The following is a 23,373-nucleotide window of genomic DNA, read 5'->3' on the forward strand; positions in this document are numbered from 1 at the left end:
ATATACAATCACTTCAATTTTACATTAATTCACTAAGAAAAAACAATGTATTTTAACTGACAAGAGGTAACAGAAGCATCAGTTAATTCCAAAACCATCCCTTTCCCCCAAATGAAAAGTTTAGAATCGAAACATTATTCAAAGTGAATTACAGTGATGTATCGGATTAAACTAATTTGTTGAATCAAAAAATGCACTTGTCCATCAACTAATCGATTAGCTGTGGGTTATAGCAAACGTATTATACAGAATACATGCCTACTGCATAGGCCTCACTATAGCAGCAATGACATAATTCAGACAGTATAATAAATAAAAATATGTTGCTTTGCGCAAACTAAGTTATACGTGTTCATCTCCGAGAACCACAAACAGACGGTTTCCAGACCAACAAAGTGACAGCTGAGTTAACGATGGTACCGAACCCAGCCACCATTTTGTGTAACATCCATACCGGAGCAGGTTATTTTACAGTGATGGACTTAAAAAATACATTATTTTCGATTCCATTACATTACATCCAGATTCACAGTATGCGACACAATGTTCCAACACACACGTTTACCACAAGGGCTTTGTGAATCCTCTAGTGTGTTTAACATGGTCTTACGTGTAACTTTTAGATGCATAACACAGTGACACAATACAGTGATGATTTTTGGTGTCCAGTCCAACAGAGGACCAATGTTGGGAGAAATTGGTTACACTGCTCCCATTATTGGCAGAAAAGGGATACAAGGTGGATTTGGACTAACTACAATATTGTCAAAAGGATGTAGTGTATTTGGGACAGATACAATCAGCAGTGGGTAGGAGGGTCACCCCATAAGGGGCATCAGCAATACAGCACACGTCACAACCAACCACAGTAAAGGAAAGAGCAATTTCTGGGATTGTGGAACTATATTAGGTCGTGGATATTTGACTATTCTACATATACTAAACCACTTCTTCAGGGATCGAAGGAAGCACAGAAAGCAAAAGGCCCCTAGGTCTTGTAGGGGAGATGCAATATCACTAGTATGACACTGACACAATAGGTATAATTTGCAAAACCTTTATTGAAGTTTCTGGGGTTGGAAAAACTCCTACTTTCCCCTCTAACTAAGATGTATGAAAAGCATATGAAGGAGAAATGTATGTCAAGGAAAAGTCAGTGTTCAAAATAATTAAAATTAGTTGAATCAGCTCTCCTCCCCACGTTAAACCACATGGGGGAAGGTGGTCCTTATAGGTAGGATGACATACTCTGGCTCGAGGTTTCAACTCAATTAACAGTTCCAAAACATGGATCAAGGCCCGCCTGCCGTTCCACGTTAAAGTCTTTCTTTTTACTTCCAAATAATGCTTCAACAAAACGTTCACATAGTTCTCCCTCTGTGGGGCTCAGATCCCTTCAAGAAACACAGTTCATATGGGTCCCCCTCTGTCGGGCTCAGACCTTTTCAGCACACAGCAACAAAACTTGCACACGGGATCCCTACCCCATGCTTATTACACTTCAGGTCTCCCTCAGTTAGTCTCAGACATTTACGGATGTCGATGACTTTCTAATGTACGTGCCCTTCTTTCCAGACCTCCGCAGGACCACTTCAACTCAAAGTTCAATACACAGCTTTTAACTGATCCCTTCCCTCAGGTTTCCCTAAGTTTGCTTATTTCACTTTTGCAGTTCATGCACTTTTACACAGTTCAAACAATGTACAGAGACTTTCCAGTGGGCTGTTCCCTTGGCCTGACCACTTTGTTACTCAGCATTGCTGATTCTACAGCGGTCCTTACTTCAAAGATTCATTCGCAGGCTTGCCTTTCATCGCGTCTCATCCACACGCGTGCAGCCTTCACTTGCGGTAAAATGTTACCACTGAAAACTTGCTTTAACACACACCGGTCTCGCTGGTTGCTTGCCAACTCACCGGCTGTGTGTGTTTCTTACTTGGTTTTCCGATTGTTCTTCACAAGTCAAGGTTAGGGCCAAAGGCTTGGTCTTGCCTCCCCAACTCTGCCGTTCACCCGGGGGAGAAGCTGGTGTCCTTGGAACACAATGCCGCCTTCTGCTGCAGGATCTGGCCTTCTCCACTTGTCTTTCGTGGCCTGTCGGAGGCAACGACCTCCAGTGGGGAACCATTGGGATTCTCGATCAGCTGCTCCCGTCCCTTGGTCCCTGGCTCTGCTCCAGTAGACGTACCTTTGTCCCGAAAACTCTGCACAATCTTGTGTTGCGCCCGTTTGTCTAAAAAGGGGGCAGAGGGTTGGACCCTCAGAGAATCCTAACAAACAGGATGGGTAAGATGAACAAAAAAGGGGGAATACCATGTCTCGCCATCGTCTTCCTCACCCCCATCCCCCAAAGACCCCTCACCCAGGTGATCCTCCCAAACTCGTCCACCCACAGGGTCTGGATCCAAAGGCGATGGCCGTGCCCTGTCCACCTGAGAGAGAGATCTCCGGGGACTAGCAGGTGAGACATCTTCTGATTTCTCACAGTCTGGACCCAGGAGATGATTGATTCAATCAGGGAAGTAAAAGTAGGCACTTAGCAATGACCTCGTTCTGCCAACACCAGCTTAGAAAAAGTTTTATTTGTTTGCAAACGCTTATGGCCAAGTGATGATGGCTGTCCTCACTCAGAAGAAACCACAGGGCCACAAACCTTTGGCCTACCGCAGCAAGGCAGGGACTCCTTATGTTATGATATGATATATTTTATTTTTATTGCGCTATACACAAGTGTTTCAGAGCGCGACAAGGCAAAGGAGGGGAACAAGGGAGAACACAACATCGATCTTACTAGGCCCAGTGACATTGAAAACGCGCAAGTGCATGGGAGAGGGGGAGGGGAAAAAGTGCATGAAAGGGGGGAGGAGTGGAAAGTGCAAAGCAGAGGAGAAACAGATAAATAACAATAAATAAATAATAGAGGCAACAAACAGTGGTAGTGCAGCCAGCAATTTGTATGTGCTAGGTGTAAGGCAGCAGACAGGGTAGGTCTGATAAGTGCAGGAATAATAAGTTCCATGCGAACAGTTGCTCGCAACAGCGGCATTCGCCATACATAAATCTGCCACGATTACAATGGGATGCGCAGTGATGCTTTATGAAGAGCATGCAGTGTTCGCCATATTGGACAAATCAAAATCTACTAAGACCACCCAACAAACTTCAGGGTATGAGGTCATATTGACAAATCCTGCTATTCTAATTGTGAGGTGTCTTCTTGTGAATACAGCAACATTCATAGCACTACCCCACTTAACGGAGAAGACTATGCGCCTGATTGTGCTACATACATGGACAAAACAGAGAGGGACACAGTGCTTCAAGAAGAGTCCGATAAGAAAATGGGTGTCGACATACGGGTGCATTAGTATTGATTTACCACAAACGAGAATTTAACATTGGGGCACAAATGAGTTTGGCAATGCACTTTCCGGCTTTAGCAGCAGAGCTCTTGGCTGTAATAACTGCAGTGGAAATGTCAGAGGGTCACTGCGTGACCATTTATTCTGACTGCGTTTGTCACGTCAACTGTACATTCAGGACTAACAAGGTTGAAAAGAGGGGATTCAGGAGGAGTGATGGCTCCCCAGTACAACATGCTGAACTATTATCAAGACCGATAGATGCAATGCTTCTCCCCGCAGCATTAGCGGTGGTAAAGTGCACCGCTCATACTAACGGGGTAGACGTCATTTCCAAAGGGAACGACAGAGCGTGAGCCACGGCCAAAGAAGTGGCATACATGCCATTGGTCACCCGGAAATGTTTAACTCACAACACAAACAAGGTACTTGTACACATGGCATGCTCACTCACACCACACACGGAGAACTACAACTCTTTGTTCATGACCCAACTAATAGAGGTGCAGGGGGTGCTCGTCCACAGAAACAGGAGATATGGACAAGGAGAGGGTGCTCCTTACCCCCCACTGATCTAATATGGCGACAGAATAGCACAGGGAAACTAGTAATGCCCATGACACTGCTCCACATAGCACTATACCAATTGCATTACCCAGTGTACACATCTAAGGAATATATTGCTGCAGAGATATTAGAGCAATGGTTCATACCCAACTTACAGGAGCATGTGACATAATTTGTGAACAATTGTTCAACGTGCCAGCGTCATAAAGTGGTCACACTCTCAAGACAATAAAAGATGTTACATCGTCCATCAGGACCATATGAGTACCAGTCTGTGGGATCTAAATCTTCTGTTATTTGAGCGCTCTGAGACCTATGGGTGTGTGGCACAATATAAGAAATACATTATTATTATTATTGACAGTTCAACAGAGACTACATAGAAATGAAACCCATGTGTAGTTGTTATCGTTATGTCAATGTCGTTGCATGTCCATTTTCACGCTGGCTTGAGGCAGGTCCATGAGCTCAACACAATGCCAAATCTGCAGCCAATTATTTAGTGCACAAAATATTTTCAAGATGAACACACTTCTGATCTGTTTAGTGAAATTACATCTTTATTGGGCGGCAAACACAAGTCATGTTCTGTGTATCACTCTCAAGCCAACAGTATTGTAAAACGCTTAAAGTGCCTGCTCAACGAGCGTATCACAAAACTTTGTGACTCACTTCACAAAAGCTGGCTTCTTTGTTTGCCGCTCACTTTATTGGTATTACGTAACGCGCCTGGCTCTGACCACCCTCTCATCCCACATGAAATAGTTACAGGCAGGAGAATGCATGTGCCTTTCGCTCCTGCACATACTATTGTGATGCGCACAGTGCTGCACAGGTTTTGGCGGATGAGTATCAAGGGTAGCTTAAACAGCGTACTAACTCCTTGAAATATATTTCATGACAGCTACAGCCTTGTCAAAACAGTCTGTTGGCCTCCTGAAGAGAAGTACCATCCCCATAGGAGGAAGAGGATTTATTATCACAGCCTCCCCTCTATCCAGGATATTAGGTTTTCATAAAGAACTTCACTAGGAAATGGTCCAACCGCAGGTTTGAAGGTCCCTTCATGGTAACCTACTGCATCCCATTTTCTGTAAAGGTAGAGGGCAGATGAACAAGGGTCAATTTTTCTGACATCCGCAAAGACAAGAGCAATGGCCCCCTTCCGGGAGAAGAAGGACGGGGCGAGTGAAGGGAGTATTGCAGAAATGTCCTTGACTTTCTTATCCTCTTGTTGCTTGTTTCAGAAATCCAACACTTGGTTTGCAGCAACGCAGAATGGAGGACTACCGTTTGTAAAGAGTAGATAAAGAAATGTATGTTGGTTAGGATGTATGGTGTTTTTCTCCGTTTTGTGTTCTTCCTTTCCTTTGGTTTAAAGTAGAAGTGAGGTAGTTTACCTCCTTTGAGAGCAGCAGTAGAGCAACAGGAAGTGAAAACATACCAGAATTCTGAACAAAGAGGAAAGCATTTAATCCAGGCCTGTTTGTAGACAGTGTTGGGAAGCACGGTTCAAATTATTCTGACAATGTTTGGTATAATCATATGAAGGCGGTGGGCCAGGAGAGCAAATGACACATGTTCCATGTGCTCTCTCATCCACACGCCATGTGGATACCAACGTTCTCACTCCCCCTGGAAGTGCCAGTGGAGATGGCACATTGTCTTATCCACCTGGTATTTTCCAATGTTCGAGAATTGTTTCAGAGAACAGAGTACAAGCAAAATGGGAGAAGGAGGTAGACCCGATCTATAAAGACAATTATATAAGGATTCAAAAGATGGCAGAGGCAGAAGAAACAAAATATATTGTCCTAGAATACCAAACGGAAGGCCAGAGAAGGGGGGGAGTAGCTATTAACCACAAAGTGCACTCTCTTATGTATGAATGATACAGGACACGCGTTACCATGGTGCAGGATGTGGAATCAGCTGCACAGAGGGCTCAGTGTTTCACAACAAGCAATGGCTGGAAGGGATGATACAGTGTAAGGTGGAGGGATTGGTAGTATTGGCTGAAGAAGTAACAGTGATGATGAATGATGAATGTCATACTATTGGGAATGATCACATCCAGGCCCTCACCCGGATAGATGGACAGCAAGCATTACACATAAAGGCATTCACACAATCTTTTTCATGTTTCAGATCCACAGGAACAAAAGGTTACATCAAATTGGGGACCAATCATTCCTGCCAGAGGACACTTGAGCTGCCAAATATAGAGGACAGAACTGTGACCCTCATAGACTATTTCTAGGAAAGCGTATGCACAATTACCACCAAACTGTGGTGGCCGGTGCTCACTGGTCACCTTAAACTCACCAGCCCTTTTAGTGCCCCATTCTGACACTGTGCCATTGACTGATCATTCGGCCCTACAATGAGCAGGGTCACCCATTTTAAGAATCTATGAACACTGCAAATTTGAGCTCCATGGACACTGCAACTGTTGAACAAGAGAAGAATCCATGCATCACTGCAACTACTGAACAGGACAAGCATTCACACATCAGACGGTCGAAGAGAAACAACAATTATTCATCCCAACAGAGTGCAGATCGACTTGACGTTATCCAATTTAATTTAATTTAATATTTATTGTGCTATAGTTTAAACTATAAACTTTACACAAATTTAACATAACTAACATGTTAAAAATACTAACATACTTCAAATACAATTTTTTAAATATACATGAATTGCAATACAAAATACTATATTAAAACAAATAATTCACATTATTCACAGATATATATAAATTTCATGCCATCTGTTTAAGAATTATTTCATAAAACCTATTCCTCTACAGAGTTATACCCAATCTTATTTCAATTTGCAACCAAATAGTATACAGAGCTATTAGGAGACGTAGACTGTTGGAGTTGAGGCAATAATGCCAAAACAGAGCTTCCCCAATATATGTAGTTTCATGCACATAACTGTCAAGAAGGGGAGTAAAAGTGCCAACCATCTCCGAACACTCAGTCAGCAAATGTTTTGCAGTCTCCAAATGCTTATGCACTTTACATAATCGGCAGATGCGTTCCTCGGCAGCCATGCTGTCTTTTCTCCCCGTATTGCTAAGAGTAGGTAGTTGTTCTAGGCGGAGCAGTAATATGAACCGTCTAAGCCTAGTAGATGGACAGATATTCAAGTATCTCTGGGGTTTCCTAAATTCAAATAGTCTATATTGCACAAACTGGTAGCTGCTCAAACTCTTAAGATGTCCAAAATTCTCCAGCCAATCCCAGAGATCAATATGTTTACTCAAGATCAACAATTGAAGAGTTTGATCCTTCCTTTATTATTTCTTGGTGTATCGCTAGTAATATGTCGTTACTTGTGTCTCGAGCCATTCTGAGATATAACGCGGCTCGCTTCTTTAACACCAATGCCTTTAGGGAGATTAGACCCAATTCTAATCTGAGGATGGCCATCGGAATAGAGGGAGGTAGACCAAGCACACGTCGCCAGAATTTACCCTCTAATATCTGTAGCCATCTAAGATCAGACTCTAATAGTGCATCCAGGCCATATATTATCGCCGGGGCGAACACCTGTATATAGAGTTGCCTTATACCCCATAGAGTAAAGCCGCTATGGCTGATCGTAAATCTATAAAATAAGGCAGTCAACTGTGCAGCTTTAATACAGCGTGTTTGTTTGCATGCCAAATAATCCCCAGTATTTTCAAAGTCAATGCCTAAATAACAATATCGAGGGACATATGAAATATTCACTGCCCCTACTGTGAGTTGCACGCGGGAGACCTTTTTTCTTGTGTATCTCATAATCTTTGTTTTTCCTAGATTAATGCTTAGGCCATTCTCTTCAGCGTATTCCCATAATGCGACCGCAGATCTTCGCATCCCACTGATGGTGTGGTCAAATATCACCAAGTCATCGGCGTATGCTAGTACTGGGCAGCTAGCTTTCCCAATTTTCGGCGGGCAATTTCTCACCTTATTTAATGCTTCAGGGATGTCGTAGGTATATAGATTGTAAATTAAAGGAGCTGTTACGCATCCTTGCTTGACACCCCTGTTTTGTATAACATTTTGAGTTGTATGGCCATCTTGATCTAATTTCAGTTTAACTGAATTATTTGAATGCAAGAGTTTTAAATAGTATATTAGGCCATCAGGACAACCCATTGTATACAGTTTGTTCCATAACCGACTGCGGGGTATGGAATCAAACGCCGCTGTGAAGTCTATATATAATGCATAGAGCGGGACCGCTCCAGTTCGTAAGGCTCTGGTTCGCAAAATGTCCATAATCATGATGTTGTGGGCAGTGGAGTAACCTTGTCTAAACCCACTTTGGAATCTGGATAGTACTCCTCTGCCCTCTGCCCAGGATTGTAACTCCTTAAGCAAAAGTGCGGCAAATATCTTTTCAGTGGCATCAAGCATGGAAAGCAACCTATAGTTGCCTGGGTCGAGTCTATCGCCCTTTTTAAAAACTGGGATTAATATTGCTGTCTGCCATGAGCAGGGAATTTTACCTGTCTTTAATATTTTCTGAAACAGGATGTTTAGCAAACTTGCCCAGAACTCTGGGTATACTTTCATGACAACATTAGCCAGACCGTTGGGTCCCGGTGCTCTTGATGATTTTAACTCTTTGATTTTATTCAAAATGAGCTCGTACGTTACAGAAAATGGGGCCTCACAAGGCGGCCTACCCAATATTGTTGTTTCCTCACCCACCATGTTTCTGTTTTCTAGATATGTGACCCACACTCTCGCTTCAATAGGATTGACCAATGTCCCCCTCTGTGTACCCTGAGCCTCGCTTAAGAGAGACCAGATATTACGGGTCTTCTTTTCGCATACAGTCTTCACTAATTTTTGCCAGGTAAGAACCTTGTCTGCCCTTTTTTTCTCCTTAATGGCCGATCTATATCTATTTTTAATCACTCTAATTGTCCGATAGTAGGCTTCCCCTGGGGCCATTAATTTCTTAACTCTGCGAAGCTCGGCTCTAAGATTACGCTTCATGTCTCTGATTGTTTTGTCGAATGGTAGTTTATTCCCCACACTACTTATCATACACCCCATAGGGGCCGCAGCATGTTTACCTGAAAAAGCACTAATCCAGTCTTCTATGGAATTGATGGACATATCATTGAATTTATGTAGCTCTTTAAGCACTACTATTCCCAGAGTTTCTGCCGCAAGTGCTATATTCTTATCTGACCAGGAAATCCTGGTTCCTGTCTTATTGACTTTTACAATACCCGTATTGCTAATTGAGGGTTGCTTTCGAGGAATACTCATTGTACATTTTAATGTGGCATGATCGCTCCACACGTTGGGCATAACTATCAGATCGTCAATCTGCTCTTGAAGCCCTGGACATATATATATATAGTCCAATGTGCTGTTAGCAGCACCGTTGGACCAAGTATATTGTCCAGGGTGATCACTAGCTGTTCTGCCATTAAGCATTATCATGTCCCATAATTCAAACAGGGATTCCCAGGTACTGCCCTCAATAACTTTTTTGTTATGCAGCATAATGCTCTTCTCTTTCAATTTAGGATTTTGCATTTTACACACCCGTCCTCTCATATGGCAATTGAAATCCCCCACAACCATTACTCCCAAATTAGTAGCTATAGGTGACCAATTTGCCAACACATCCTGCAATGAGTCTTGTAAATGTTCGCTTAGTATAGCTCCAGGTGGATTGTAAAGATTTACCAACAAGAAAGAAAAAAAAGAATCTATGTCCTCAAGTATCACTTCAATTGCGAGTAAGTTGTTTCCGCAGTTAGAACCAATCTGCCTGGAGCCCAGGGTATTGGCCACTCCTGTCACCAGACCACCGAAAGGCAGGCCTTTGTCACCTCTTTTAGCAGCAGCATGAAACAGCGTGTACCCATTAATACCAAAGGGTCCAATGTCCAAGTCTCTTGCAGGCAGAAACAGCTAGATTTGTCAAACAGTTTCGTAGAGCCCTCTGGTGTGAGTAAATGCATAAAACCCCGACAGTTCCAAGATACAACAGTTAGATCTCATGATTGCTTTAAGATCTCAGGAAGGGCGTCGGCCAGCCATTTCAAGACCTGTTGGACATCAGACGCTTCTATTTTCTTATCCAACTGTATTTTGGGGCAGGGTACTGTATCCACAGCAACGGCAACCTCTTCCTCCCGGCAACTGGGGTCTATTTCATTTAAATCAACATCCACTTCCACGTCTACAGATTTTAATTCCTCTTTATACTTTCTTAATAGATCCACCGTGGCTGCAAATTTACAATGGATGGCTGAGACATTGGGATTCGGACCTTTCAGTGGTTCAATGAATTGGAAGTCATCTGAAATTAATACCCGCAGTTGAGGGACAGAATATAATCTTGTCAAAAACTCTTATCGCGGTAGCCATTTATTAACTTTACTCTGATATAGATTTTTAATAAGGCAAATTCGACTGCCTTTCTTCTCGTTCTTATTGACCAAAGTGCCTGATACTTCAAGGGGTAGATCTTCCTGTACCGTCGGTTGAGTGATTACCATGGCTGTATCTACTGCACTGCCATGGCTCGCCTCCGTCCCTTCCACGATCTCTGCACTTTCTTCATGGTCCACTGTCGGTCCCTGTTCGGGGAGAAGCCAGCTGGTCAAATATCCATCGCGAGTTGCCTTTCTTTTCTTGGCTCTTGCGGCTCTTTTCCTACTCTTCTTAGTAGTCATTCCCCTCTCATTCATCTCTGTCGATGTTAGTTGTGTAACATTAATTTTTTGTCCTTGTTTATTTTTCTTGCTAAACGCTTCTGTTTTTTGGAAAAGAATGGATCAGGTCTGTCTGACTCCTTGTTGATCTCCAAATTTTGTTGCTTATCCATCTCACTAGTAGCATGGATTGCCTCAGATAGATTTGCCTCCACATCTTCAACCGAAATCGTTCTCTCCTTATTTCCCCTGATGAGGATGTCCATATTGGCTAGGATCCGCCCCGACATTTTCAGCAAGATCTTAAGTGCGAACTGCAACGAGGCTACCGATGCCTGAATCTCCGCTATTTCGGCTAGCCCTGTACTAGATTTATCAATGCGGTCTATTACTTCGTCAGGGTCATCTTCCATTGAGGCTAAAGCCAAATTAGGAGATGCGGAGAGTCTCTCTGGCCGATCTCTGACCATGGAAGACCCTGAAATTATGTCCATAGGTTTACCTGTCGATAGACAACTGCTATTATTGAATCTTACTTCAGGTTGTGGTGTCATGTTTCTCTGGATATTTAAGCATAGATCTAATAGTGAGTTATTGTCAATGTCTTCAAAATTAGATATACTCGATGTAGGATTGTCCCGTTGGTCGAATGCAACTTCTTCAATTGTAGTTGAGTTTATTTCACGAGGGGGGAAGAAGGAAGTAATCACACCTTGTTTGATCGGAGAGCTTTTTTTTGCTTTTATTTTAGGCATCAGGTTATCCATCTCAGCCTTCTTGTTGGCAGGACCCCAAGCAACTGTTCTTGACTTGGTCTTCCTTAGGTTGTACACAGGATAATTAAGATTCTTGTCTGATTGCATTAGTGACGTCTCGAGTGGACTATCTACGGGTGCCAAGACCACACGCTACGACAACTCACAGTTTGCAGGGTATCGCCCACTTTATTTTCCCACTAGCAGACTGTTATTGTGCTAGCTCTGGATCAAAGGCTTCAGCCCGCAGTCTCCAGGTATTATCCGCTTGGATTGATAGCAGAAGGCTAGCTATTCTGGTAGGTCCACCTAGCTTAGCACTGTTAGTGTGTTACACTGATTATTACTTTACTGGGCTAATTAGCCTCAATGCGCTCAATGGGCTAAGTTCAGTGATTCTACCTACTCCCTATTCATCTCCAAAGTTATGGGCAGACAGGCCCAGTACAACCAGATTTCGCCAGTGGGAAGTTGCTCAAGGCCACCCGCAATCACTCAGCCAACCAGGCTCTAGGCAACTGTGCCAGACAACTGGCGTTGAGAAAGACGTGGGGGGCAGTAAGTTGTAGTCTCGACCGGGGTGGTCTGCAACCAGACCAGCCAAAATACGGCCTCGGGGTCCCACCCCCAAAGTCGACCCGAGCTCGTAAACACTCTGCGCCCCTGTCTGGTCTACTACCTGGTGTGGCCGGCCCCCACACTGTTCCCCAGTATGTTCAGGGAACTCACCCACCGCTCGACTGTGTCCCCGCAGCTCTGTAGCTCCGCTCCGCTGCTGCAGCTCCACACCACCGCGGTGCTCGCCGGGGGACCAGGGCAGCACCTCAGTGGATCTACCCAAGACCAGTAGCCAAGCCGTATCGGCCACCTGGCCGAATTCCGCTCCTCACTCCTCGCTCCACACTCACTCCTCCGCTCCTCACTCGCTCAGCTCGGCTGCCACCTTGCTCCGCCGAGATTAGAGGAAAGAACCTGTAGAGGCGTGTCAAGCCGCACCTCACGTTCGTACTCTCATGCGTACGTAGAGAGAGAGGCCGCTTCCGACACCAAAAAGCGTCAATCAAGCTTATGCAACTGTCCGTTATCCAATGGAATTTAGGCTATTTAGTAAGGCAGCCATCTTTTTTACCTTGTTGCTCGCCACTAGTGTTTAGACTGCATCCAACACCAAATGGTTGCAAATAACACGGTACGAGCTGTTAGAATTGGTAAATGGGACATAGAAAGGGCTGAATGCAGTAAGGGAGGAGTTATGGGCATTCGGTTTGGTCGCTCTACAGAATAGGTACGTACTGGATTTCTTAACTGCCATGGAGGGCGGTGTTTGCGCCAAGATAGGAAGCAGCTGCTGCACATAAGGGCCTACAAATGACGCCGCAAACGGGACAGTGTCATAAGCAATCGATGCCTGCACGCCCTCCACAAAACTATAGTTCACGAAACGAGCAGAGTGACCAAACAAGAATTGTTTGAGAGAATGTTTGCTTGGGTACCCAAGTGGTTATCCGTACTTAAGAAAATTGTGGTTCTGATTCTTTTACTGGCTCTCAAGGGTGCAGGAACAGGAGGAATTATATGAGGACAATGAATCACGCAAAGAATAACCCTGCAGCCTACATCCCAACCTGGACTAGAGGAACATCACATGCAATCATTGAATATACATTCCTATCATACAATCTACATGAATCTGTCACAAAAGTGCAAACGGTAACAACTGCCAAAGGTGACCACAATCAACTCACTGTCCACTCTACCTCAGCAACCCAACGATGTGAACCAGCACCATCAATCTCTGCAGAACTTGATGGTACTACATCAAGACTAAGGATCCCACAACCAGCCATGGTAAAACTTACCAAAGAAATTTCAAGATGCCTCTCTGACAGACTCTGAGAAACTTAATTATGAATGGATTCTACTCCCTTTTTGACAAACACTCAAAAATCGCCCTCAAATAGATCACCGCCATGCATACAACCAAGAAATAGCAGAGAAGAAAAAATGCCTAAACGATCAATACGACAGCTAAAGAAAACAACATCTGCCGAACACACGAAGCAGATTAAAAATCTAAAACAGAATTATACCAAATGGACAAAATCCCAACAAAAAATCCTCCAACAAGCCGATGCAGAAAACATAATGAAATTACACAAGACTCATAACACCAGAGAGCTTTGGAACCTGCTCAATGACAATATGCAAAAACAGCACAAATTAACAGCGAACGTGCTGCAAGAAATTTGGATAACGCATTTTCTGACCATTTACGGAGCTCGAAAAATGCAACTCCAAAATCAATTGCCTCTGAAGGAACACACCTGGCACGTAAACGCAGACTTCGAAGACTTCATGCAGCTTATCAAAAACCTGAATATGTCTAGAGCGCCTCGCCCTGACGGACTATCTAACGCTGTTATCAGACAAGATCCATCTGCCTGGGCGAACTTCATGTGCCATATTACAACCTTGGTAAACACACTCCATCGAATACCAAACTCCTGGAGGTCGGCAATAATTGTCCCAATCCACAAGCAAGGACCGAGAGAAGATCCTCAAAACTTCCGCCCAATTGACCTATTAGATCCGCTAGGGAAGCTATTTGCCTCAGTACTTCTGAAACACCCAACCACATGGGCACAAGAAAAAGACAAATTTTCAATCAGGCAAACAGGTTTCACAGCTAATGTCAGAACTAATCTAATACTACTTCAATTAATAAAGCATAAAGCCATCAATTCCAACACTACAATATACGCAGCATTCATTGACTTAAAAATGGCCTTCGATGTGATCTCACGCCACAATTTATGGTCAAAACTCAGAGCATGGAACTGTCCACCGAACATCCTTGAACCAATCATCCTCCTCTATTCAGATACCAACATAAAAGTGAGATTATCGAAACAAGGAGCTACAACTGATGCAATACCAACAGCAAATGGCCTAAAACAAGTCTGCCCTCTAGCAGCGAATCTCTACAATCTGTTCACGGCCGACATTGAACAAGATTTAATATCCAACAAAATCAACCCACCAAAAATAAACTCCATACCAGTTCTTGCTATGGCATACGCAGACGATATCGTCTTGTTGGACAAAACACCCACTGGATTACAATCATCTCTCACAGCTCTGAGTAGTTACATGGAAAAAAATGAACTAATGATCAACATTTGATAAACCAAGACAATGGGCCTCATTACGACCCAGGCGGTAAGGGGTTTACGGCGCCGTAAACAGCGCCGACCCTTACCGCCTGAGTACGAGGTCCCTTAGCGCCATGGCGAATTTAACACCTGCTTTTAGCAGGTGTTAAAATCCATGGCGCTAAGGGACCATGGAGTTAATTACGCCACCGTAATTTACGGTGGCGTAATTAACGCCTTCCCCACTCCCATTATGCCCTATGGGGCAAAAATGGGAATGGGGAAGGGTAAATGGGGATTGGGGACTTACCGCCCCGCCAAGGTCGGAATGGGGCGGTAAGTCCGCCAACCACCATGGCGTAAACGTAGTTTACGCCATGGTGGTAAAGTCACGGCCCAGGCGGTAACTTACCGCCTGGGTCGTAATGAGGCCCAATGACTTTAACCAAACCATGAACAAAAAAATCATATCAACCGAGCTTTACCATCAACGGCAACCAAATAGAAAACGTGACAACTTTCAAATATCTAGGTGTCCTAATTAACCAATCCAAATCAGAGGAGCAATGGATTGTCAAAATCGAACAAACTGCACAAACTCTATCAAGACAAGCATGCATACTCCACAGAAATTATGGCAAGTTTTCCTTCAAACCCACCATCACCTATTACAGGCAAAAGTACATCCCGATACTAACTTACGGAACAGAAGCAATGCTGAACGCCCGTACAATTAACTGGATGAAATTTGAATCCATTTTCTGCCGCAAAATTCTTCTCTTACCACAGTCATACCCAATTCCAAGAATACGGTATGAAATGGCAACCCAGTCAATTGAATCCTTTGTACAATGGAAAAGACTCGACATTTACCAGAAAATACTCACCGATCAAAAAACTCCAGCTATTCAAATTCTTCGAGCTCAAGATAACACCTTCAACAACACGGTATTGGAAAAATGGAAACAATCAATGAGAAACAAAATGGAAAGTGAAGACATCACAGAAGAACTACTAACCCTACGCCCACAATATGCAAAAACGAAGCTCCTTCAGAACGACTGGATAAAGACTATTCAAAAGAAAAACATCTACAAACAGAACCTCCAGTGCAACAAAGATAACAGGAAAATTCATGAGTTACCACCATACCTGCAACTCTTTCCGGACCAGACTATAAGAACAATATTCATAAGACTATGCATGAACATTCTACCCACAAACTCCTATCTATCAACAACAAGACAGATTGAGGGCACAAACAACTACTGCCGCTTTTGCAAGGACCATGCGACCCCGGAAACCATTTTTCATCTTGTCATGGAATGCCAATCGCTATCACCTCAGCGTAAACAATTTGGAGCGTTCTTCCAACTTTCAGCACAACAAATGAACACTCAAGAAAGATGGGCCACCCTACTCAGTGGACATAACAACAAATATACATATACAATCACTCTTTTTTTAAGCTCTATATTGGAACTCAATAAAAAAGCACCATGAAATCCATTTAGAAACGATGAAAAAGTTTACAAACAAACTAAATCATCAACAAAAAAAAAAATATGACGACAATGGGGACTGCCCAAGTTAGGGAAGAAATACCACCGACCAGACACATCCAAAAACAAACAATTCCCGTAAGTAATATGGTATGGGGGAAGGGCGTTGTGGCCTCAGAGGACACTTTCTATGCCACATTCTGATTCAGAAAACTATACCACCCACTGGTTTGATTGTTATGGAGATGGAGGGTGCAGCTTTTTGGGATGCACTCCAGAAGAATATGTTGAGGCGGGTGGGAGTTTGAGGGTGGTGTCTAGAATTTGGATACCACAGGATTTTGGAGGGAAGGACAAAGAGGTATCGATCAATAAATTGTTTGAATGGGGGGAATGTGAATATGAAAATTCAACACTTACAAGGGGGGGCGCATGTACAAACTAAAGAAGTAACGCCAAAAGTAACGTCAACGGTGATGTCACTACTCATAACACACGTACATGTTACGCTCACCTGGTATCCACGGTGACGCCACTCAGCCCTAGTTTCTTCCCGATCCCAGATGGTGCCTTCGATGGAAGTCGGGCCTGAAAGCACAGGAGGACTGATATAGGATCTGATACAGTCTCCTTCCACCTTCCCCTGGGTTGGACCCGATGGCCCTCTCCTCACCTTGTTGTAATGTCTGGCGTGCTCTCTGTCCTGCCTTCTGTGCAGGGGTGCATAGTCTTCTGCGGGCTCCAGCGACCAAGTTAACTTCACTGGTTCAAGCCCATTCAGGTGTCTTTTAAGGGCGGTAAGTCTGATTGCAGCAGTCTTTATATGTTCTTGCCTTCCTTTCTTGGGATTAATGTCTTTTCTTTATTCCCCATTAGGTGCACAGAGGTTCGGAGAATGCGCAGTTTGGATTGGGCTCCTGCCAGAATGGATGACGCAAGAGCATACAACAATTTGGTAGGTAATGAGCGAAGTGTGGCGCTGTTTTGTCTTTTACTTGCTAACCTGTATTCTTTCTTCCTTTTCAGGTCAAGATGGTCTTTTCTGGCGTGCGAAGAGTTCCGGAACCATGCCGACCTAGAAATTCCCAACCAGGTGAGGTTCTTGTGATGACTGCGGCTAGCGCCGTGAGTAACTTGTTTTAACGTTGTCTTTCTCTCTCTCCCTCCAGGTTGCTTAGTTCTGGTGCGTTCGTGGTGTCCCGAGAATGCTGTTGACTGGATAGATGACCGCGAGCAGCAGAAGGATGGACAATCGACGGGCAGAGGCAGGATGGAATTCGCAGGTAAGTAGAGACTAATAATGATGTTCTTTGGAAGCACGTTCTGTAACCTGGGTGTGGTTTATGTAGCCCTCTAGATAAGTAGTCCAGGTAAAGTAGTCCGGGCTACCACACCCTAAAACACTGCACCGCACAGTCTGGTTCTAGGAACTAGACGGTGTGGGTGCCTCCATGTTGGCTGCAGGCCTCCAAAGAAAAAGTAGTCCCTTCAAGCAGGTTAACCATCCTGAATAGGAGCCTGGCACCAAAGGCGCCAGGACTGACTCCAGGAGAGTCCATGAAGATAGTGCAAGGCCCCTGAGGCCCCAGTTGAATCCTGAGTCCTGGCCCTATCTGGCATGGCCGTAACCCTTCCAATCGACTAAGTAGTATAGTTTGGACCTAGTATATTTAGAATCCAAGATCTCTTTTACTTCGAACTCTGGTTCCCCATCAACCATTACGGGTTCTGGTGGTGGTTTAACTCGTGTACCGGGTTGTACCGGTTTTAGAAGTGAGACATGGAATACCGGGTGAATTCGCATATTGACTGGTAGTGCTAGTTTAACAGCTGCCGGGTTGATGATGGCTTTGACAGAATAAGGTCCCAAATAGCGAGGACGAAAGGTCTGGGTTCCTTTTATGGGTATGTATTTTGCTGCTAGCCAAACCCTGTCTCCTACTTGATAGTCAGGGGCCTTCTTCCAATGTTGGTCAGCAAATTTCTTTTGCTTGTGCTTGGCTTGGATTAAATGTTCTGTTGCCTTTTTAAAGGCCTGAAATATGGTTGCATGAAGAGTTTTCACTGCTGGCATTTCTAAACGGGGCGGACTGTCTAGTTCGGAAGTACGTGGATGTCTGCCGTAGAGGGTGTAGAAAGGGATTTGTCCAGTACTGGAATGGAATGAAGTGTTGTAAGCATATTCTGATATCCATAATACGTCTCTCTAAGTTCCTTCTACCTGGTGCAGCATGCAGCGCAAGTATTGTTCGAGAGTCTAGTTGGTTCTCTCTGTTTGACCATCCGTTTGGGTGCGATGGCTGGTGGATAATCGGATGCTGATTTGAGCAAAAGAACAGCATTTCTTCCAAAAGTTGTACACAAATTGGCTGCCTCGGTCAGAGACGAGGACTGATGGGAAACCATGTAGTTTAATAATGTTTTCCAGGAACACTTTTGCCAAGCGGGATGCATCCGGGAGGCCCTTGAAAGGGATAAAGTGTGCCATTTTCGAGAATAAGTCTACTACTACTAAAATAGTGTTGAATCCTTGGCTGGGAGGCAAGTCTGTGATAAAGTCGAGAGAACCTGTGTGCCATGGTGCAGGAGGAATTTCCAATGGCTGCAGAAGGCCAGCTGGTTTATGTTTTAGCGACTTGTTTTGTGCACACAACCCACATGACTGGACATATTGGATCATGTCGAGATGCCAAGTAGGCCACCAATAGTTGCGTTTCACTTTGGCTAGGGTTTTGGCAATCCCAAGGTGACCCTCCATCAGGGAATTGTTATAATTCGAAATGATTTGCTGTTGTAGTTCCGTTTTAGGCACGTACAGACGTTCACCAAAATATGGCAGTTGGTCCTTAATGGTATATTGTTTTCCTCTAGTATGCCATTCCAGTAAAGTATTAGGAGTTATTTCACTTTGAATCTCGTTTCTGAGCTCGGTTTGTGTTAAAGCTGTGGTGAGGCCTAAGAGCTTGTCTTCAGGAATGATGGCCACAGGATCTGGAGTTGCATGCACCTTCTCGTCGATGCCCATGTGAGTTAATGCATCAGCATCCCCATTCCTTATGCCTGGTCGATAAGTGATCACAGTCATATTCAGCAAAGAAAAGGGACCATCGTAGTTGGTGTGATGATTGTGCCTTTTCTGTTTTCAAATATTGTAGGTTCCGATGGTCTATGATTACAGTGACCGTATGTTTGGCCCCCAAGAGATAATGTCGCCGTGCCCTGAAGGCAGATTTAATAGCTAGAAGCTCCTTGTCGGTGATGGCAAAATTGAGTTCGGGAGGTGAGAATTTTCACGACCAGAAGGCCACGGGATGCAACTGGCCGGTTTCAGGGTCCTTTTGAGAAAGAACAGCCCCCATAGCCATGCTGGAGGCATCAGTTTCCACGATGTAAGGGAGGTCCGGGCGAGGGTGTTGTAAGATCGGGGCGGAAGTGAACCTTTTCTTAAGTTCTTGGAAGGCCCTTTCTGCATCTTCTGTCCACATGAATTTTTTTTTGTTTTTTCGTACGAGTAATGTGATCGGATGCACAATCTGAGAGAAGTCTCGGATAAACCGATGGTAGAAGTTCACAAAGCCCAGCATGCTCTGGTCCCCTTTTAACGAAGTTGGAGAAGGCCACTTAAGAATGGCATCCACTTTGTGTACATCCATTCTGATGCCTTTCGGAGTGAGGATGAAACCCAGGAATTCTACTTCGGTTATGTGAAAAAAGCATTTTTCAAGTTTTGCATATAGTCGATGTTGGCGAAGTTTGGCGAGAACGGAGAGGACGTGCTTGACATAGTCTTGTTTCGAGGCTGAATACACTAGGATGTCGTCTACGTAGACCAGAATTAAAAGCTGCATTGATCAATGCCAGATCTTTAGTCGCTCATGCTACTGACATAGCAGATGTCATACGCGAAAACGACCTTGATTTCATCGCCATTACTGAATCATGGCTCCATGAGGCAGCAGGTCCTGCACTCACTCTAGCAGTCCCAGAAAAGTATACCATCCTTAGAGCTGACAGACCAGACGCACGAGGTGGAGGAATAGCAATTATCGCCAAATCCAACCTCTCTATGAGAATCACCTCCACACCCTACCTTAAATCCTGTGAGCTTATTTCTATCAAACTACCCACCGCCAATTCCCAAACACTTAATATTTACTTCCTCTATAGACCCCCAGGCCCAACCAATACCTTCAATGAAGATATCACCTCTGTTATCTCTGAGAAGCTAAAAAATTCCTCTCAAACCTTAGTGTTAGGAGACTTCAACCTAGGGTACAACGATATCAATGACCTCCAGGCTACTGCCACAGCTAATACCTTGTCAGAACTAGGCTTCATGCAGATCGTGAATATTCCCACACATACCAAAGGGAGAACTCTAGACTGGATTGCCAGTCATAACTGTAACCCCTCTATAACAGCCATTGCCCCCCAAATATGGCCAGACCATCACCTTATCTCCTTTACCCTCAACACTAAAAGAACCACAGTTCTAACACCCACTCCCGCCATACCCACTTCAACCAGAAATAAGAAAAATACCACAGCGGATAATATTCTGCCTCACATCCTACCCAAACTTAATTCTCTACCCGACCATACCGACCCAGGCATCCTAGTGGAGGAATTCAATAACGCTATGTCCACTGCCCTTGACAGAGTTGCTCTGCTTAAACTTAGAAACAGTAAACCAAAAAAGCATCTAAACTCCTGGTTTACACCCCATTTAAAAAACTTAAGACTACAGAAGAGAAAATGTGAAACAGCATGGAACCGGCATCCTACCGCTGAAAATAAAACCAACCTAATAAACATCTCCTCGCAATACAAAAAAGATATCATCCTGACCAAACAAGAAACCTATAATAATAGGATCACCCAAGCCAACTCCAGTATGAAGGAGCTATTCTCCATCCTAAAAGAACTGGAAACTCCTATCGCAGCACAGGACGATTCCATCAAAGATAAAACCTAGTGTACTGACATACAACTGGCACCAAGCAACAAAGTGGCCAACCTCCAAACTAAAATTGCCCTAAAGAAAGCCTCATTACCAACCCAACCTCCTGTGGACAAACCCCCCACACCCAAACCCAAAGAATTTACCCAATTCCGCTTCTCCAAGGTCTCAGTAATTGAGGTAGAAAAGACCATTCTGACTCTTAAATCATCTAATTGCAAAGGTGACCAATGCCCCGCACAACTGATAAAGGACGCGGCTAGAGATCTAGCCCCCTTCATCACAAAATTTATTAATGCCTCCTTCACTACGGGCACCATCCCTCGCAACCTAAAAGAATCTTGGGTACTCCCCCTCCTGAAAAAACAAACTTTGGACCCCAACATTCCCACAAATTATAGACACATCACCATAGTGCATTTCTTACTAAAAATTTTAGACAAGGTAGCGTACACCCAAATCCAGAACTTCCTTGAGATAAACCATCTCCTTGGAACACGCCAATCCGGTTTCCGTCCGCAACACGGCACAGAAACAGCCCTTATTGACCTAAAGGCCCAAATAGACTCACTCAGAGACAAGGGCAAACTAGCTCTCCTTCTCCTTCTGGACCTCTCAGCCGCCTTTGATTTGGTGGACCACAGAGTCCTATGCAATCACTTGGACTCAGCGGCCCACTTCTCAGGGGAGGCTGTAGTCTGGATACAGTCATTCCTTAGTGAAAGGACCATTAGGGTGTTTTCCCCCGGAGCGGCAGCAGACCTGATTCCTATCACCTGCGGAGTGCCACAGGGATCCTGTGTCTCGCCAACACTCTATAACATCTTAACCAAGCCACTCTTCGACGATCTCGATAATCTGGGTATCACTTATACCAACTACGCAGACGATACCCAGATTATCCTACCACTTACTGGGGATTATGTTGAAGACCTGGCTCTGGTGAACAGAGTCTATAGCATCGTTCAAGCATGGATGGCCAACCATGGCCTATGCTTGAACGATGACAAAACAGACCTTATCATCCTGGGCACTGCAGCCTGCATCTCCAAACTCAACCAAAACTACTCAGCCTTCATCATCGATGGCAACACTATCAAGGTCGCCAGAGAAGTAAAAACCTTAGGTTTCTACCTTGATGCAACACTATCCTTAACCAAACAGGTGAACTCACTGGCCTCATCCACGGCCTATATATGTAAATTAATACGAGCTGGGAAACATTTCTTATCAGATGACAGTTGTCTTATCCTAGCCAGAGCCCTCATCTTATCAAAATTAGATTATTGTAACGCCCTTTACATAGGGACAACCAAACAAATCATCAATAGAATTCAAGTGCTCCAAAATAATGCACTTAGAGCGGCCTTAAGCATCCCTAGCGGAGCACATATCTCAGAAATAAGACGTAAACACAAATGGCTTTCTACTCAAGAAATAATTAACCTTAAATCTGCCTCCATCATCCACAAATGTTTAAATACCAAAGCCCCCAGCTACCTTTCAGAACGCTTCAATAGGAAAAATCCCTCCAGACCTACAAGGACAGTCAGCCCTAACTGCCTCCTAGTGCCCAGATTTAAACTTACCACTATTGGAGGATCCAGCTTCTCAGTCAAGGCAGCTCAGTTATGGAACGCCCTACCTCTTGCACTTAGATCCGACCAAACGTTCAACAACTTCAGAAAGAATACCATAAAATGGCTCACCGAGAATGCAACATAAATGGCACTCTACCTCTCGCACCTCCACTTGTACTCTACCTGACTTGCTATTTTGTTCGCCATTGATTTGACTGTTTGGTGGCGCTCTATCTGCACTTGTACTTGTCTCACCTGTAGAGCCAAAAAACTGTCTACTCTGTAACTTGCTTGTTCTGTAACTTGTAACTTCTGTAACCAAGCTGTAAACTTCCTTGTCTCTTGCGCCCTGCTACCTCAGGGTCCGGTGCGCATAACAAATAAACAAACAAACAAACAAACAAACAACAAACCAGGGCGCAAACATCGATCAATTCCCTCAGAACATCGTTCATGAAGTATTGGAACGCTGCGGGGGCATTGCAGAGTCCGAAAGGCATTACTTGGTACTCAAACAACCCACATTTGGTACGGAAAGCCGTTTTCCATTCATTTCTTTTTTAACTCGGACTAGGTGGTACGCTCCTCTGAGGTCTAACTTGGTATAAATCTGGGCATCTTTGACTTGGTCCGGCATTTCGGGACTAAGTGGCAAGGGGTAACGATTCTTCACGGTGATCCGGTTTAATGCACGATAGTCGATGCAGGTCCTCAAGTCCCATTCCTTCTTCGGTACGAAGAATAGGGGACTGGCTGCCAGTGATTTAGATGGGCGGATAAACCCATTTGCCAAGTACTGGTCCAGATAGG

At 44.3% G+C, this 23,373-nt stretch overlaps 1 protein-coding gene across 4 annotated transcripts in view; it reads right to left on the bottom strand.

Moving 5' to 3' along the window:
* Positions 1-23,373, bottom strand: part of LOC138492319 (E3 ubiquitin-protein ligase TRIM39-like) — a 171,849-nt gene that overhangs the window by 97,966 nt on the left and 50,510 nt on the right. The window lies entirely within an intron of this gene.

Source organism: Ambystoma mexicanum, chromosome 10 (genome assembly GCF_040938575.1).
Source record: "Ambystoma mexicanum isolate Mex_15411 chromosome 10, UKY_AmexF1_1, whole genome shotgun sequence".
NCBI classification, from domain to species: Eukaryota; Metazoa; Chordata; class Amphibia; order Caudata; family Ambystomatidae; genus Ambystoma; species Ambystoma mexicanum.